Source organism: Poecilia formosa, unplaced genomic scaffold, assembly GCF_000485575.1.
Source record: "Poecilia formosa unplaced genomic scaffold, Poecilia_formosa-5.1.2 Scaffold71, whole genome shotgun sequence".
NCBI classification, from domain to species: domain Eukaryota; kingdom Metazoa; phylum Chordata; class Actinopteri; order Cyprinodontiformes; family Poeciliidae; genus Poecilia; species Poecilia formosa.
In genome coordinates, this window is record NW_006800010.1 from 1900129 (window position 1) to 1913717 (window position 13589).

The 13589-nt window shown below is 39.5% G+C and overlaps 1 protein-coding gene across 3 annotated transcripts in view; it reads right to left on the reverse strand.

Moving 5' to 3' along the window:
- Positions 1-13589, reverse strand: part of ptprn2 (protein tyrosine phosphatase receptor type N2) — a 152518-nt gene that overhangs the window by 36075 nt on the left and 102854 nt on the right. The gene's annotated exons all lie outside the window — the stretch shown is intronic.

Genomic DNA, 13589 nt, shown 5'->3' on the forward strand with positions numbered 1-13589 from the left:
GTCAGATCTTTGGCCGATTGATTGGTGCCTCTCTAATTGTCATCATAAACTCCCTTGCGGGGCTTGATAGCCAACAGTAGCTATTAGCAGCAATTTCAATTCAATTTTAGTTTATTTCGAACATGTAACAGCTTACGTGTTGGAAGAAAAACAAAGACAAAAAAGTGAAACTAATGATACAAATAGAGAAATATATCACAAAATAGACCTAACTTCATTCAAGAGTGGATATTGTTCATTTAATTGGTAGTTAGCCCAAGATATAAGCAAATTAGCTGCTAAGTTTTTTATTTTTTACTTTACTTTGACTTCATATCACCAGCTGACTTTGATTTAATGGGATAGCTAGAACATAGATTTGAATTGCAATACATGTATCTGGATCTGAATATGACTGTAACCATGAACTGTATCAGAAAAAAAAAAACTGTTTTTATTTGACCTGAATTAGATTCTGCATGGCTGTATTTGATTCTAACCTTTTGGTGACTGTGCCTGTAATTCAGGGCTGTTAAATTTAACTGAACTGAACTAAAATCCCTTACATTCTTAGTTGTTTTTTTCAGCATTTAAAAGGACTGAGAAATGTAACAAAAAATTATTCATTTTTTTGACGCTGGTAGTAGGTTTAAATTCCACAGAAAATTTGTGAATTAGAAGATTATCCTCATTTGCACTTCTCAGAATAACCTTAACCTTCATGAAACCTTTATTTAACATGTAAATAGGTGATGAAAGTACAAGGTGTGGGTTTATGCAGTAACAGATGAAAACCTGTGTGAATTCTTAGTTTGATGCATTTAAACAAGTGGGGGGTGGGGAATTACATTTTTAGTCTCAATTGACAACAATATTATTAGCCAGCAGTAATTTCTTGAAGCAATATTAAGAAGTGGTTAATTAGAATAGGGCCAAAAGAAAGCAGAGTAAATCTAGCTGCTACTTGGCAACCTCCAGACCATTAGGAGGCGCTGAAGACTTCTAATGTACAGTAAGAATGTTAAAAATCTGTGTTGTAACATTTGCAAATAATGAACCTACTTTCATATTTTGATTTGAAGTTTTATAACAAACAATATTTTTTCAATCTTACATGATATTTTTAAATGAATTATGCATTTTAAATAGCATATGAGAGTTACTGAACTGAACTGGAAGGACATGGACAGGAGTTGAATTTAGACCAAAATTTAAATGACTCCATATTCAGACAAACTGTTTATCACTTTCAGATGACATTTGCTCTAATTTTGTGATGTTTAAACTAACTAGATAGACTGGAATTAGATTAAAATGGCTTTAAATGTTTAGAATTAAAAATGTAAAAAAAAAAAAAACTACCAAAAAATTCAAATGTAGTTTTAACATTATGTCAAGAGTCATTATGTAATGCAGTAGCATATTGTTCTTTAATATTTTTCTTATCCTTGTGCGTGAGTTTGCTTGTTAGCACAACCAATTAAAGCTGCTTGCTCACTTCAGACTTCCTTGCATCTCCACGTAGGACTGAGAAACAGTCTTATCTTCACTATTTATTTATGCAAGTTATTTAATAAATATTGTGGGGTGAGCAAATTTGAGGGTCAAGCAAAGCAGATTGTGTGATAAAGTCAATTTAATTGTGGGCTTACTAGCAAGAGCTGCTACATGCACAGCGTGCAAACAGTATTTTTGCTGCTGTGGTGCCTGGTGGGTGATGGGCTTAACTCAAATTGGGATCCTAGATTATATTCTGCTAAGGCCACATTAGAGATGCACCAATCTATCAGGCAGAGATCAGAATCCTTAATTGGTTCTGACTGGTGGTCAGCAGGTCAAAAATCAGATTTTTCCCCCCACTCCCACCCTCCCTGCTCATTAAATACATAAAAAAAGAATTTCCACCATTTTGGGGCATGTAAAGAAATCAACCAATAACATGTTTTAACGCACTATTTTTGAGTAAAAAGAAAATCAGATAAAGGTCAGTGATGTTTAGATGAATATATTGGGATAGGCTTGTAATTCCTTATTCTCTGTAAGATTCAAAACTACGATACTGTTTTGAATCGTCTCCAGCAAAGCATCTGCATGAAAGAACCTACAGAACATGCCATGAGTTATCGTCCTTAAAATAAACACATCAGAATTGTTCGTATTCAGAATCAACTAGTCAAACCTCACAGAAACCCAGAAATGAATCAGTGCACCATGCGAGCTTCCAATCCACATCAAAAGCTCAAAAAGCGAGGCTGAACAAGTAAGATTTTCTTCACTGATTGCAAAGCGTCCTGTCGAGCCAGATTTCAAAATAGGAAAGATGCAATTTGCCCCAAAACAATTTCCTCCCCATAAATCATCCTTACTGTCTCTGCGATTGACGTGAAAAGAGGTGGTTTCTGAAAAAGCCAGCTATGCACACATTTTTGATCTAATGTTCCCGGCTGCAGAAGCCATGCATCTGCAAAAAGGGCAATATCAATAAACAACGAACACATACATCAGCAGGCTCCTAATTGTCTGCATGCAATACTGAGAGATTGATGGGCAGAAGTGAATCTGAAAAAAAAAAAAAAAAATTGGAGGAGCTTTGACATTTAGCCTGAAGGGGGGTCTAATAGGCATGCTGAAGGATTGCTACAACTTATCATTTCCAGAAACGAGACACTTCTACCTCAGACCAGCAACAATCCGGTTTGACCTTGTGGCTGATAACTGCCAGTGGGGTTTAGTAAGACGGCTCTGTTCAGTACGCCGTGTTGGGCCTGACAGCGTTCACTGTTGATTGCAAAAGCTGAGGTTCCAGCATGTAGTTTCAATCAGGGATTAAGAGGCTGGAAAACAACAGAGCGCGGGGTTCGAAGAGGCCCGATTGCGGAGGAGAGAAATGGCCTCCATCCAAAGGATCGTCTGTCTCAGTGAGCAGATGAACACAAACTGTTTCCTGTCTCACTGCAAATTCTGACAGAAGTCAAAATCGTATCACGTAAAACTCAATTTTATCTTATGTCCCATCAAAATATCATTAGAGTGCTTAAGAACCCAAGTTCCAAATCTCTGGAAGTTCAATTGTTTCTTACATTAGAATTTTTTTTTTTTCTTTTAAAAGAATCTTTCCCTTCGATCTCTTATCTTTGGCTACTTTTGAAAAATATTCACCTTGAAACGACTGGAAAAGCACCTCCACTGTGGGAGCAAAAAGCCTTGAAATTCAACGGAAGCATAAAAGACTGTTTGAAGGCGATAATCGTGCTGGAAGAAGCGAGGGAGAGACAGAAAGGAGATAAAAAAAGAGGACAAATAGCTTGTAAAAAGGAGGAAAAAAGATGAGGATAGAATTTACAATTATGGGCCTGATCAACCTTAAAGCTTTTTGGCTTACTCATATTTTCAAATACAATTTATTTTATTTTTTTTTTAATTTAAAGAAAAACTTTCCACAGGAAAAAAAAAGCCCTAAAACATTAGATATGTTTTTTAAACTAATTATATTATTTAAAAAAAAATCTAGCATGGTAAATAGGCTAATTCTTTCATAAAATATAATTTTAAGGTTTTCTTCAAAATATTAGAGCATCAAAATATTTAATCTAACGGATTTAAACATATTCTTTATGTGTGATGTGTGTTACATTCCCCACCCCCCTAAAAAAAACGGCTCCCCATTTCAATAACTACCCTCTCCCTCTTCTTCTTCCCTCTATTGAAGTTGCTCCTGTGGAGAATGAGCCAATCTGGGAAAGAGACAAGGGGGCAGATGGATTTCGGTGCTCTGGATTATTCAAATGATAAAGAGAAAGGTCGGGCAGAGACGAGTCACAATAACCCTTAAAATCAAGATTTCCCAACCGCAGCTGCTATTGCTGATTAATTATTCCACATGGTTAAAATGAGGACTTTATATGCTCATACAGCAGAGTTTAATAAAACAGATTTCATGCTACAATTTAGTCTAATAGTTTTAACGTTCCATAAAGTCGCACACATTTTTACAGAAAAAAAAAATGGAGAAAATGTTGAGGTCTTTAGGACCTAATTTGAAAAAAAGATAACGACAGCAGTCGATATTTCAAATGAAATAAAGATTAGCTTTAAGCAGGAAATATATGCCAAATGGAAGCATAAAATATTATTTCTATTATGCACACAAGTAAGATCCATTTTTTTTTTTAAATCACATTTTCTATGTGAAGCTTCTCTCATTTGCAAACTTTCTGAACCTGCTGCTGGGCGTTAATGAGGCTGAACCTGCAGAAACTTTGCCTCCAGAACAACATCAGCACACTCAAAACTACTCCTTTCTCCTGAAATACGAGCTTTTAGGGGAAGATTAAATATAACATGAAATGAAGCAACACGAGAAAGACTCTTAAAATGATATAAATCTCGCAAAAATAAATGAATAAATAAATAAACAAACTAAACAAGGTAATCGCAAAACCAGTCATCTAACGTCGCGTTTCGTGCATCAAGACTGTCAAAAACAAGAGCGATTAGGCGGTGCGTTCGGACAGATTGTTACCTAGATCCATGCCGCCGCGTCACGCAGTGAGCGACCTGACGCCGCGCCTCCGTATTTCCAGCGAGCGCCGGGAACCGCTGACACTCGCCGCAGCTCCGACAAGCGTCTGTGCGCGTCCCAGCTCGGTCCGCTTCACCAAAACCTTTCCCCCTGCGAGAGCGTCCCATCAATGAGTGCGTCTCCCCCACCTCTCCACGCCACCCCAACCCACCCCACCTCTCAAAAGAGCGCGGCTTCACTTCAACACGTATAGTTGAAGAAAAAAAGGAGGAAAGAAAGAAAGAAAAAAAAACAGAGAAAATAAGAAAAAAAAAAAGGGGTGGGGGGGGAAGAATGTGGGATATGCCCGCCTGATTTTCCGAGCTTTGCAAGAATGTGCAGAAGCCCCACTAGTGAGTCCTTTCAGCTCCTCCGTGCCAATGAAAAGAGACGGGGAGGTGGCGGGGTTAGAGGGTTTTTTTCTGCCATCATTTAGTTAAGGCTGAGCCCCTCCTTAGATTCAGCAGCTCAGGAGTCCCCGTCCATTGCACATGTCATATCCACCGGTTGCTATAGCGATGCCTCCACATGTTGTCGACAGTGAGTGTTCAAGGAGCGATGCCTGGCTAATAGGCTTGCGGGCCGAAAGGGCCGATATGAATGGATGCAGGGGCTAGTCGCTCATTTGTTGAGCTACCAGGGGTCTCTGTGTTTGCTGTGTGAATTGCTGTTTTCTCAGGCTCTCCTTTCCCCCGTGTTCTACCTCTCTCTCTCTCTCTCTCTCGCTCTCACCCAGGGATTCGGAATAAGGCAGTTCTCTTTTACTTCAAAGTGGGATTTTTTTTTTTTTTGCATTCAAAGCTGAAGTGAGCGCCATAATAAGAGCCTGCCACACAGTACAGTAGTTGTAAAGTATATGAATGCTACACTGGAGATTAACTGCTTTCTGAGAAAAAAAAAGGCAATTGCCTGGTCCATAATGTAAATCATGCGTAATTGGCTAAGTCTTTTCTGTGCTTTCGCTTCAGATCTGTGAGGCTTAAGAAGAAGAAAGGGTCGAAAATTGCAAGTTTAACAAGCTTTGGAGATAAAACTCCCTAAAAATGCTGTCGCCTTTTTGTTTGTTTGCTTTGCTTTGTGTCCTTGCAGCTTAGGCAGAGTCTATGGTGGGTTGGGTTGCCATGCAGTGTCAAACGCAAAAGCCCTATAAACTCTGATCCACCGGCTCCTCCATGGTCCAACCTCCACCTACGGCCACGAGTTGTGTGCCATGAGTTAGAAATAGAGTTACTCCTCCTCCGCATGTACAGAGGAGTCAGTTTGGGGCAGCTCATCTCTTGGAGGCTCTTTGCAGGTTATCCAGGCACGTCCCACTGGGAAGTCTCCTCAGGGCAGACCCTGAATTTGCTGGAGGAAATGTATATCCCGTTGTATCGTGGGTATGCCTCGGGATTCCTCAGAATAAATGGAAGTGTTGCTGGGGAGAGGGGCATCACTGGAGCTGCCGATTTCAGAACTGCAGGGGAAGGACGGATGGACAACAAAAATAAGGGTGGAAAATGGCAAATTTGGACGGAAAAAGTACTTTTAACATTTTTTTTGTTTATTTATTTGCTTGTAATTTTCTCACAGTTTAGTCATTCTACATGTTGCAACTGGTTACAGCGAAATGCTGGTTTGAAGGGGAAATCTGATATTTTCCCTGTTGCTTCCTTCACATCAACGTGACAGGAGAAAAAAAACAAAAACGAGGTGATCAACCTCCCTGAAACGCTGTTCCTGTTGTTGTTTATGTTTTGCCCTGGTGGTTTAGGCAAACAGTGCAGTGGGCCTGGTTGCCATGCAGTGTCAGATTTCAAATTGAAAATGTAGATGTACTTTGCTTGTCCCAAAGGGAAATTAAGAATGAGATACTTTCCCTGCTGGTCCCTCGACATCTATAATGGTTCAATTAAAAGCAATAACGTAAACTATGGGCACAAATTTAGACCCAAAATTTGGTAAAAGTCGCATGGTTGTCATGTCGTGTTGTTGGCAGATTTATTCTACACAAAGGGGGGGAAATTAGACCTTTCCCCCTGTTGCTCCCTGCAGATCTGTGTGGCTCAAAAAAAAGAAAGGGTGGAAAATTGCAACTTTAACAAGTTTGGGAGATAAAACTCACTAAACTGTTATCCTAATTAGCAATCAGGCAGGAAAATAAAAGGGGATAGGGAGGAGAGAGAGAGAGCCCCCCAAAGCAGAGCAACAGCTGCACTTAACAGGGAGAGAGAGAGAGGAGAGAGAGGAGAGAGAAAGGGGGATTATGGAGCGCTCAGGGACAGAAAAGGAGAAAGCAAAAGAAAAGGGGCGGTGATGAGAGGAGAACGGGGGTCCTGTCAAATGCAGATGACGAGTCATGGGGAGGAGGGAGTGCTCTCCAGTTTATTTTTTCCATTCAGCAAGCACACACCCCCTCCTCTTGTCCATTGTCCCTCAGTGTGACAGCTGGAGTTGGCAATGCGAAAGGGAGAACAAAAAAAAAAAAAAGAGCTCAGGTCCACAGCCCAATCGGACGCCACCCCCTTCATAGACTATAAAAATAAATAAATAAACAAATATATAAACTATATCAAGGGGTGTAAAACCCCAAACTGACCCTACAATCAGAACATTTGCAGCACATGCTTTCAACATCAAATTAAAGCTAGAAAAATAAGAAAAAAAAGATGTTTCCTCAAACGCTTCTGTTCCCTGTTTTCCTTGAAGACCCTGTGAGTGACAACCATCACGTCATGCTGTTTGCATTCCTATCTCCATAGAACAGAAATTATTCTGAATTCAGATTTTGTTTTCCGTCTGTCTCCCAGAGGGCACGGGCAGACTGTCAGGCTAGAGAAGCACTTTTTTTTATTTTTTTTTTTTTATCTCCAATATTTTCCTTTAGTTTGAGGGGGGGAAAAAAATCCTTCTGCAGTGGAGGATGGATGCAGAATTGATGCACGGTACTCACTCCGTGACTTATGCCGAGCAACTTCTATTACAAGTGAGAAATAAATAGCAGCTGCAGAAGTTAATGCTCATTAAAGTCAGCCCTCTCTTGACGTCAACCATCTGGAGGAGATTCTACTTCACTTTGGTCTGTGTTAGACAGCCGGGTCAATCTCCTGTCAGGTTCGTCTTAAATCTATGGCCGCACAAATAAAAAATGTTCCCTTGGTACCAACAGGGATGGCGAGCCAGAGAGAAGCTATTATTGCACCTGTTCTTTTGTGGCAACCCTCAGTGTATCAATTATGAGAACACTGAACATGTCTACGGTTCTCCTTTATTTTTCACGATGAGAGTTCTCGATCAAAATGTAACACATTTAAAATAGTATAAATACAAAGATTACAACTACTTTTTTTTTTTTTTAGGTCTCCTTATAATCCGCCAAAATCAGAGATGATATGGCGGATTTATGTATATGTAATAAAGCCCAGAAATGCAAACACATTCCTGTTTTATATATATATTTTTCCAGACTTACACAACACTTAAATTAAATTTCCATACTTTTCCAGACATTTTCTCACTGTGCATGAAGCTTTCACGTCTCATCTGCAAATGACAGCGTACCACAATGTCACAACTGATGTCACATCGCACGGGGAGACCAGTGCTAATGGCTGTCACAACAGGGAGGTCTGACACGCATTGATTGGCTCCCACAAAGACCAAAATCCAAATGTACTCAGGAAACCATCCAAGTCACCGCCATGGTCTCCAGTGATAGCTGCTGTTTCTCCAGTAAGCATCTCCTCAGGGTAACATGAGGTAGAACAGGCTCTGCTCTTACTGCGAGGCTTACCTGTTCCTCTCTCTCTGTTTTTTTTTTTTTTTTTACTGCATGACATCTTTTTTTGTATTTTAAGATTAAAGGACAGAAAAGTGATGTCTTTGTCTAAGCAGTGCCAGGAATGAGTGGTGCATATCATAGTGGCAAAGAAAGCTGAACAAATCCCAGGGTCAAGTACTCCACCTGACATGGCAGTGCAAAGATTTCCTCTGATGCCAGTGTAAGTTAGGAAAAGGAAAGGGATAAATCCCTGTTTCCCGTGTGTGTTCAATCTGAGTAGAGAGCATAAAATAAAGGTATTTTTGTTCAATGACATTTCCTTAAAGCTTTGGAGAGCATTCATAAGGAGGTTGTATGCACAGTTTGATGCTTTAAGATAAGAAGACAAGAAAAACAAAAGGCAAAGTATAGGTGAGACTGGCTTGGCAAGGGCAGAGATGGGAACTGACATCTCAGTCTTATCTTGACCTCCAGAAAGTCTGATCAGACATTATAAACGACAGCTAGAATGTCTTTATTTTGTGGTTTATAGACAAAATGATGATTTAAGTCCACCTTTTAATATCAAAAGAAGGCCTCGGACAACATCTGAGGAATTGATTGGTGGTTCTATTTTAGGAAATTAAATCAGAAAGTGTGTTCCTGCTATGTCAGAATCCCTCAAGCCCCAAGTATTTTAAGTGGGGAAATTCAAGACAAGTTTCAATTAATTAAGGGGAGATTCAAACTCAAGTCTCAAGCCTTTGAGGGGCAAGTCTAAATCAACCCTCAAATTATTGAAAGGTAAGACCAGGTTCAAATCCAAGGCTCATGTCCCTGGGGCCACATTAACAAGAAAGTCACAAGGTGTCTGCCAAAAGTCCCCCAAAGTCTTATGTCTTTGGGATACAACAGTATGAAGCAAAAATGCATAGACAAGAGACAGTTTTGAGGCTTTTTTGCACTAATGCAGGCACTGTCGCAGTCTTGGTCAGTGTCATTGGTCCTCCTATCCTGCAGCCCTTACCTACCTTTTGGTGATGAGATGTTTTATAACCAAAAGAAAGAGATCTCATAGACAGGTGACTGAAATTAACTTCTTCCTCAGGGCGTCTGAATTCTGAGTCAAAGAAAGAAGCTTCATCCCACCAGGCAGAAAAGACCCAGAACTTACTGGAAGGACGATGGTCTCCAAGAATGATATTAAAGCAGAGTGTGTGAGATTTGCAGGCTGGTTATGTAAAAGAAAACAGTCCTTCAAATGACCAAATTACATCCTGGTAACACAGAAACAAAGGATCTTGCTTTCTACTGATGGAGATGCGCTCTTTTAAGATATGTTTTTTTAGACCTTTCTGACATTAGAGCCAAAGAAGACTTCTGGAGACGGGGTAAGAATCACATGTTTTCTGTTTGGTTGCAAGGAAACAAAACCCAGGTTTCAGAAACAACCCCTCCACTCCTGCGAAAAGTTGACGGACTAATTTCCTTCGAGCAGTTTTCTCCGAATGTTTTCTTCGGGCTTCAAAGCTCGATTTGATCATCAGTGATCCTTTCATCTGTCATTTCTTAACTGCATCACAAAAAAAAAAGCAACTTATCCACAGTGCATCTGAGGATCCATACCTCTGTGGAGACCCCTCACCTGGTGATACAATCTGTTTTATCTACAGTTTATCAAATAGAAGAGAAACTTTGCTTGCCAGGGACTGGAACATATATAAAAGTGGGTTGTGAGCAATCACAACAAAATTGCATCTGTGCAGAAGATAACGTTATTTACAGTCCTTTTACAAGAAAACCGACAGCTGTGTCGCGTACCTGCAAACTTAACAAATGTGGGATGCACCAAAAATAGTTGTTCTGCTCGCCTCCTCGAAATAGGCTGCAATAAATTATTCATAATAATATGCGAGCCAGGCCGTTGCTGAGGCTCAATATAGGAAAGCGTTGGAGGTTGAGCTTTGAATTGTTGAGCGGTGAGAAATGTATGCAAAACAAAAAAAAAAAGAAAAAAGAAAAAAAAAAATCATTTTTTTTTTCTCTTTTCATTTTTCAGATCCTCCAGCTGTTTTTGTTGTCGGTGAAGTGATTTTACAAGATGTGTGCACGGTAGGGAAACATCCACCCTCATCTGGGGTTTAACTCATTTATTTTTTAAATGTTTTGATTTATATGCTGATAGCGTTTATAATGGAACAAAGCGCTTTCGTTTGAGTCGAAGATGAGATGTTGGGTTTGGTTTGAATATCTTGTCTGTCCAGACACTGGATTGTGACTTTAACGAACCGCTATTTGCTGCAGTGTAGTTTTTTTTTCTCAGCAGAAATAAAACAGCATTTAGGCTGAGATAAAACAACAACAACAACAAAAAAACACTTGATTTTCTCATCTCCCTTGGACGTTTTTGTGCGAAATCCTACATTTCCAGGCGGATGAAGCTCAGAGACACAAGAAAAGGTCTCATTCTTGGATTGTACTTGAAACACTTGAATTGTTGTGTCATGCTCATCACTTGTTCAGAGAGGAACCATTTAAAGCTCTTGTGTGTGTCAGTCGTCTCTTTCTGGATTTCCTCCCAGATGAACCTGTTCAAATAGGCCTTGTTCTCCACCCAGGCTTTGCCTCGTTGTGTAGTTCAAAGCGGTAAACATCAATGTGAGCGCTTTACTTGTCACCTCAATTATATCTTAAGCAGAAAGAGACTCACAGTTGCACAGACACAACAGTGTTAAAAAAACAAAAAACAAGATCTTTAAAAATGTTTTTAAAGGCAGGTAAGTTTGTTCTGAGGGGTGTGAGGGTTGGGTTTGTTTGCACCATGTGATCTGATGAAATGGTTGTTGAAACAAGGATTCTGTTGGCTAAAATCAGCCTCTTTGCTCTTCTTGCTGTTTGGGATAACTTTTAAACCTATTTACATGTTTAGACTCATTGTCACCTTGAAGGGTAAATTCAGGACAAGTAACGCACTGCATTGTTTTTTCGGTCTTTTGGGCGTAGAAGATAATTTAGGGTGAGAACTAGCATAAGTCGTTTTAATCGGGCAATGAGGAGGAGGAGTATCCAGATATATTGTTGTGCATACAAGCCAAAACTGGTCTCGTCTGACCGGAGCGCCTTCTGTCAACGCTTTTACTGGATCGTCCATCTTCTCATCAGTTTTGATCCCCAACGCCATGATGCGCCTTTCACCGTGTTTCTACACTGACGTTGTCTTAAACCCCGTAAAGCATTTTGTGTTACTCTATGGAAGTGCCCTTTAAATACTGATTTGCTCGACAGGTTGGTTGATTGATTAATTGAGTTTAGGTTGATGTGCCAGGCTAGTTTTCTGCTAGAAAGTCTGACGAGAGGATCTTCTTTTGCATGTTTGTTGGAAGGCAGCGAAGACGCGTCTCCTTCTCTGGAAATAAAATTTACAAATGATCAAACACGCTGCTTCACTGCACCAAATACAAGAAATGGCACCACGGTGCTGTTAACCGATAAACGGTGATTGCACCGAGTGGTGTTTTGAAACAAATAAATATTTGCCTTTATTTGAGTTCTGATTCAGTGAACCATGGTTGAATTCATGATAGACCGTGAAGAGCAAAAGTAAGCAGCAGCTCACACATCTCATTCGTGCCGCACACATACCATCCAGTGCCTGCTTACGTAAAAAAAGGCAAACACTGGGCAGTCCTTAGGTAAACGTTCTGAATTATGATGTTGCAAAATTATGCCACCTTTAAAACTTGTTCTTAACTCACCTGTGGTGAAAACGCTATAAGAGCCACGTTTAGTTAAAGTCTCCAAGCTGTGATAAAGTGCAGCTCCAAAAATCCAATATTGATTGCTTTTAGCAGCAGACTCATTAATCCAAGTCCTAAACAAAGACATATAGATAAAGCTCAACCAATTTATCTAAACTTTTGGCCGTGTTTTCCAGTATTTTGTTGGGATTAGTTCCTAACTGCTTCCAGCAAACAGCAGCGATGCTTTCTACGAGCAGCTGTGTCGACAGTCCCAATATGCCTGACACGTTTGCTAAAATGCCATCTAAAATTAATTAAACAAAGTCAAGAAAATGTCGCTTGTAACCACAGTAATAATTAAAATCCACCTACTATCAGAGAAAATGTTTTCACTGTCTTAGAGGGAATGAGTCTGCATTAATCAGAGAGGTGTTATCTAAAATATTTGAGCTGGTCTTTTTTTTAAAGGAGCAATATTGCGACACGTGGGTGAGAAGAAGCTACATAAAATGGCCACATCATGATCAGAGTTTTTAAAAGCAGAACCTAATTGGTGAAGAGGAATTGATGGCAATGCTTTGTTTTAAGTGAAAAGATAAAAGACCAACATGAATCTCAACCAAGACAACAAGGAAGCTAAATCTTTAATTGTTTTATTCGACTGGAATTCACACTACTTTTTAACTAAAGTGCTCCCAGAAAGCAGGCTAGGCATTTCTATTTTTTTTTTTTTTTTATCTAGCAGAAAGATAAAACTGCAATTAATTTTGAGAGGCGGGGGAAAACACTGAGACAATACATCAAGTCACACATGAGTGGTGGCAGGCAGGGATATGTGGCCTGCCGCAAAATAACAAAGGTATTCAAAGGTAGCGTTCATAATTGAAACTCTTCACAAGAGACTTTGTGTGCTGTTTGACTCTGACACTGGGACTGACAGAGAAAGGACAAAGAGAGGTGTTTAGAGTGGAGCACTCTGAGAATTCACAGGTTCTACAGGACATTTTCTTTCCACGCAAATCCATCTGAATTCTGCCACACGGGTAAGCTAACACAATGGATACAGGTATGTCTGTGAAAAGAGTCAAAATTATTATTTTTTTTTCTGTTAGGCCTTTGCATGAACATTTTGCTTTGGTTTATCTACATTTAAAATAAGTTCAACTAGTCATTCTGACAGGTATACAGAAAGGACCAAACAGTCATGATGAAAAGAAAGTACACCCTTCTTAAAATGTAGGCCTTTGTTGCACAAACTGCAGCCTTGACACTTACTGAAACTGCTGGCATAAATGTACAAAAAAGCCTTAAAATCAAGTTAAAATCAATGTTTTATGGCAAAAGGAAACACACGTTTAAACTGACTGCATTTATTTTTTTATGCATGATTTCTATATTTTTTAGACTCAGATTCAAAGCACTTTTACAACATCGATATAAAAGTTCCCTGAAGTTGTCAGAGTCTTAATATTGCACCCAAGAAAAGCTAAGACTATAAAACAATGATGGATGGAAGGATGAATCAAAGGAATAAAGGAAGGAAGGAAAGCTGGATGGATGGATGGATGGA